The following is a 5764-nucleotide window of genomic DNA, read 5'->3' on the forward strand; positions in this document are numbered from 1 at the left end:
ATGCTATGCTAAGTCGCTTCAGTCGTGTCTGACTCTTAGTGACCCCATGGACTGCAGCCTACCAGGCTCCTCTGTCCATGGATTTTCCAGGCAATAGTACTGGAGTGGGGTGCCATTGCCTTCTCCCCCCACCCCCATAGTTGATATCTAATCTTACTGCATTGTGATCATAGAAGATGCTTGAAATTATTTCAATATTTTTGAATTTACCAAGGCTAGATTTATGGCCCAGGATGTGATCTATCCTGCAGAAGATTCCTTGTGCACTTGAGAAAAAGGTGAAATTCATTGTTTTGGGGTGAAATGTCCTACGGAGGAGCCTGGAAGGCTGCAGTTCATGGGGTCGCTGAGAGTCGGACATGACTGAGTGACTTCACTTTCACTTTTCACTTTCATGCATTGGAGAAGGAAATGGCAACCCACTCCAGTGTTCTTGCCTGGAGAATCCCAGGGACAGCGGAGCCTGGTGGGCTGCAGTCTATGGGGTTGCACAGAATCAGACACGACTGAAGTGACTTAGCAGCAGCAGTCCTATAGATATCAATTAGGTCTAACTGGTCCATTGTATCATTTAAAGTTTCTGTTTCCTTGCTAATTTTCTGTTTGGTTAATCTATCCATAGGTGTGAGTGGGATATTAAAATCTCCCACTATTATTGTGTTACTCTTTATTTACCCTTTCATACTTGTTAGCATTTGCCTTACATATTGTGGTGCTCCTAAGTTGGGTGTATATATATATTTCTAATTGTTATATCTTCTTGGATTCATCCTTCAATCATTATGTATTGTCCTTCTTTGTCTCTTTTCACAGACTTTATTTCAAAGTCTATTTTATCTGATATAAGTATTGCTACTCCTGCTTTCTTGTGGTCTCCATCTGCATGAAGTATCTTTTTCCAGCCCTTCACTTTCATTCTGTATGTGTCCCTTGGTTTGAGGTGGCTCTCTTGTAGACAACATGTATAGGGGTGTTATTTTGTATCCATTCAGCCAGTCTTTGTCTTTTGGTTGGGGCATTCAATCTATTTACATTTAAGATAATTGTTCTTAAGTATGATCCCATTGCCATTTGGTTTGTGGTTTTGTGTTCGAGTTTATAAACCTTTTCTGTGTTTCCTGTCTAGAGAAGATCCTTTAGAATTTGTTGGAGAGCTGGTTTGGTGGTTCTGAATTCTCTCATCTTTTGCTTGTCTTTAAAGCTTTTGATTTCTCCTTCATATTTGAACGAGATCTTTGCTTGGTATAGTAATCTGGGTTGTATGTTTTTCTCTTTCATCACTTTAAGTATGCCCTGCCATTCCCTTCTGGCCTGAAGAGTTTCTATTGAAAAATCAGCTGTTATCCTTATGGGAATCCCCTTGTGTGTTATTTAGTTGCTTTTCCCATGCTTTTTTTTTTTTTCTTTAATAATTTCATCTTTGTTAATTTAATTCATATGTGTCTTTGGCTGCTTCACCTTGGGTCAATCCTGTTTGGGACTCTCTGGGTTTCTTGGACTTGGGGGGCTATTTCCTTCCCATTTTAGGGACGTTTTCAACTATTATCTCCTCATGTATTTTCTCATGCCCTTTCTTTTTTGTCTTTTTCTTCTGGGACTCCTATGGTTTGAATGTTGGGGCATTTGACATTGTCCCAGAGGTCTCTGAAGTTGTTCTTATTTCCTTTCATTCTTTTTCCTTTTTTCCTCTCTGCTTCACTTATCTCCACCATTGTATCTTCCACCTCACTTATCCTATTTCTGCCTCAGTTATTCTACTCTTGGTTCCCTCCAGAGTTCTTTTGATTTCAGTTATTGCATTATTCATTATTGATTGACTCTTTTTTAATTTCTTCTAGGTCCTCATTAAACATTTCTTGCATCTTCTCAATCCTTGGCACTAGTCTATTTATCTGTAACTCCGTTTTGCTTTCAAGATTTTGGCTCATCTTTACTATCATTATTCTGAACTCTTTTTTCAGGTAGACTCCCTATCTCCTCCTCTTTTGTTTTGTTTGATGGCCATTTTTCATGCTCCTTTACCTGCTGAATATTTCTCTGCCTTTTCATTTTGTTTAGATTACTGTTTGGGGTGGCCTTTATGTAGTCTGGAAATTTTTGGTTCCTCTTTATTGTGGAGGTTACTCCCTGTGGGTGGGGTTGGACGAGTGGCTTGTCAAGGTTTCCTGGTTAGGGAAGCTTGCATCTGTATTCTTGTGGGTGGAGATGGATCTTTTCTCTCTGGAGTGCAATGAAGTGTCTAGTAGTGCATTTTGAGGTGTCTGTGGGTTTGGTGTGACTTTGGGCAGCCTGTATTTTAATGCTTATGGCTGTGTTCCTGCCACTGGTGGAGAATTAGTGTGGTATGTCTTGCTCTGGAACTTGTTGGTTCTTGGCTGGAGCTTGGTTTTAGTGTAGGTATGGAGACTTTGAATGAGCTCTTATTGATTTATGTTCCCTGGAATCAGGAGTTCTCTGGCGTTCTCAAGTTTTGGATTTAAGCCTCTTGCCTCTGGCTTTCAGTCTTATTCTTACAGTAGCCTCAAGACTTCTCCATCCATACAGCACAGATGATAAAACATCTAAGTTAATCGTGACAATATTCTCCACAGTGAGGGACGCCCAGAGAGTTTCACAAAGTTACATGGAGCAGAGAAGAGGGAGGAAGGAGATAGAGGTGACCAGGAGGAGAAGAGGGGGAATCAAAAGAAGCAAGAGCAATCTAGCCAGTAATCAATTCCCTATGTGTTCTCCACAGTCTGAAACACCCAGATAGGTTCATAGAGTTACAGAGAGAAAAGAAGAGAGAGAGGGAGATAGAGGTGACCAGGAATAGAAGAGTAGGTGTCAAAAGGGGAGACCAATCTAGCCAGTAATCTAGATAGGGAAGCAGTGGAAACAGTGTCAGACTTTATTTTGAGGGGCTCCAAAGTCACTGCAGATGGTGATTGTAGCCATGAAATTAAAAGACGCTTACTCCTTGGAAGGAAAGTTATGATCAACCTAGATAGCATATTGAAAAGCAGAGGCATTACTTTTCAACAAAGGTCCGTCTAGTTAAGGCTATGGTTTTCCAGTGGTCATGTATGGATGTGAGAGTTGGACTATGAAAAAGCTGAGCACTGAGGAATTGATGCTTTTGATCTGTGGTGCTGGAGAAGACTCTTGAGAGTCCCTTGGACTGCAAGGAGATCCAACCAGTCCATTCTAAAGGAGATTGGTCCTGGGTGTTCTTTGGAAGGACTGATGCTGAAGCTGAAACTCCAATACTTTGCCCACCTTATGCGAAGAGTTGACTCATTGGAAAAGACTCTGATGCTGGGAGAGATTGGGGGCAGGAGGAAAAGAGGACGACAGAGGATGAGATGCCTGGATGGCATCACCGACTTGATGGACATGAGTTTGAGTGAACTCCGGGAGTTGGTGATGGACTGGTGTGCTGCAATTCATGGGGTCGCAAAGAGTAGGACATGACTGAGCGACTGAACTGAACTGAACTGTACTGAAGTGCTCTCCAGAGCCCAGAAGACCCAGAGAGATTCACAGAGATAAGTAGAGAAGAGAAGGGAGAGTGGGGCGATAGAGGTGACCTTGGAGAGAAAAGGGAGAGTCAAAAGGGGAGAGACCAATCAAGCCAATAATCACACCCCTAAGTAAACGTGGGTACTCAAGATTAGATTCTTAAAGATACAAAATTTATAACAAATACCAAAAAGCAAAGATTAAAAATCTAGAGTAGAGGTTAGACTCTAAAAAATACAATATTCAAACTATAAAACATCAATCACAAAAATTATTAAAATATATATATATGAAATTTGCTTTAAAAATAGGGTCTCTTCATGCAAGGTAACAGTAGGTTACAACAGAGAAGGCAATGGCAACCCACTCCATTACTCTTGCCTGGCAAATCCCATGGGTGGAGGAGAGCCTGGTAGGCTGCAGCCCATGGGGTCACGAAGAGTCTGACACGACTGAGTGACTTCACTTTCACTTTTCACTTTCATGCACTGGAGAAGGAAATGGCAACCCACTCCAGTGTTCTTGCCTGGAGAGTCCCAGTGACAGCAGAGCCTGGTGGGCTGCCATCTATGAGGTTGCACAGAGTCAGACACAACTGAAGTGACTTAGCAGCAGCAGGTTCAAGCATCTCAGGCAACCAGGTGTTGGTGAGCTCACTGTCCCAGGTGGGCTGAGAGTCTTAATCACCTCCCCTGTCCCAGCCACTCAGTTCCCTAGTTATGCTGGGAGAGTGCCATCTCAGGTGTGCCTTGTATCTCCTCTGGGGACCTGATCTCAGGCTGTAATCCTCCTGGCAGATGTCAACCCTCCAGGATCCTGGGAAGACTTGGTTAGGAACTTGGAACCTGTTCACAGTTTGGTGCAGGATACTGTCTCTGGTGCCCAGATTGCCCCTTGCTTTCCAGCTCTGGCTGCTGTTTGCCTGCCTCTCTACCTCCAGCAGGGGATGGGCCAGTCCAACTGGCTAGCTCTCCTTTGGTATTTGCTCAGTCTTTGTTCTGTGAGTGTTCTAAGCTTCTCCTTAAGTTAGAGCATTTAGCTTGAAAGTTCTCTCTCTCTTTTTTTCTCTCTCTGGCTATCCCACAGTTTGGGTTGCTGTCTCACATCTGACGTTAGCTCCCTCAGATTGTCCTCAGGGCATTCAGTCCAGGTCCTTACCCTAAGCATACAACCCATGCCTCCCTGTCCAGACCTGCTCACTGGTGACAGACCTGAGAGTCTGGGCTACTTCTCCCCTGCGAATTGTGGTTAGGCTTGTATTCTGTGTGTGTGTGTCTGTGTGTGTGTGTGTTCCTCCAAGTTATGTTGCCCTCTAAGATTCCAAAACTCCCCACAGACCCGCTGGTGAGAGGGTTTCCTGCTGTTTGGAAACTTCCCCTTTACGACTCCCTTCCCAGGACAGGTCTCAGTCCCTAACTCTTTTGCCTCTCATTTTGTCTTTTATATTTTGTCTTACCTCCTTTTGAAGAAAATGGGCTGCCTTTCTAGGTGCCTGGTGTCCTGCGCCAGAGTTCAAAAGTTGTTCTGTGGAAGTTGCTCAGCATTCAAATGATCTTTTGAAGAATATGTTGGGGAGAAAGTGGTCTCCCCGTTCTATTCCTCCACCATCTTAGGACCACTCCCCTCCCCACTTCCCAATGGCTCTTTTATCTTCTATGTTCTACATATTCTGTGCTGTGAAACCTTACTGGTCCATTAACACAGAAACCTGATATCCTTTTTACACTCTCCAGTTTTTTGTTTTTGTTTTTTTAGTAGTTAAAGCAAAGAGAAAATTGATGGTCAAAAGAGGGAGCACCTCAAACACCCAGTTCAGTTGTTCAGTCGTGTCTGACTCTTTGTGACCCCATGAATCACAGCTCACCAGGCTTCAGCAACATGGGAACCCTGAACTTGCAGATTTTGAAGCTGGTTTTAGAAAAGGCAGAGGAACCAGAGATCAAATTGCCAACATCTGCTGGATCATCGAAAAAGCAAGAGAGTTCCAGAAAAAAATAAATCTATTCTGCTTTATTGACTATGCCAAAAATAAATCTATTTCTGCTTTATGGACTATGCCAAAGCCTTTGACTGTGTGTATCAAAATAAACTGTGGAAAATTCTTCAAGATATGGGAATACCAGACCACCTGACCTGCCTCTGGAGAAACCTATTTGCAGGTCAGGAAGCAACAGTTAGAACTGGACATGGAACAACAGACTTGTTCCAAATAGGAAAAGGAGTACATCAAGGGTGTATATTGTCACCCTGCTTATTTAACTTA

The sequence above is a fragment of the Bison bison genome, unplaced genomic scaffold (assembly GCF_000754665.1).
Source record: "Bison bison bison isolate TAMUID 2011002044 unplaced genomic scaffold, Bison_UMD1.0 scf7180017864535, whole genome shotgun sequence".
In the NCBI taxonomy this organism is placed as follows: Eukaryota; Metazoa; Chordata; class Mammalia; order Artiodactyla; family Bovidae; genus Bison; species Bison bison.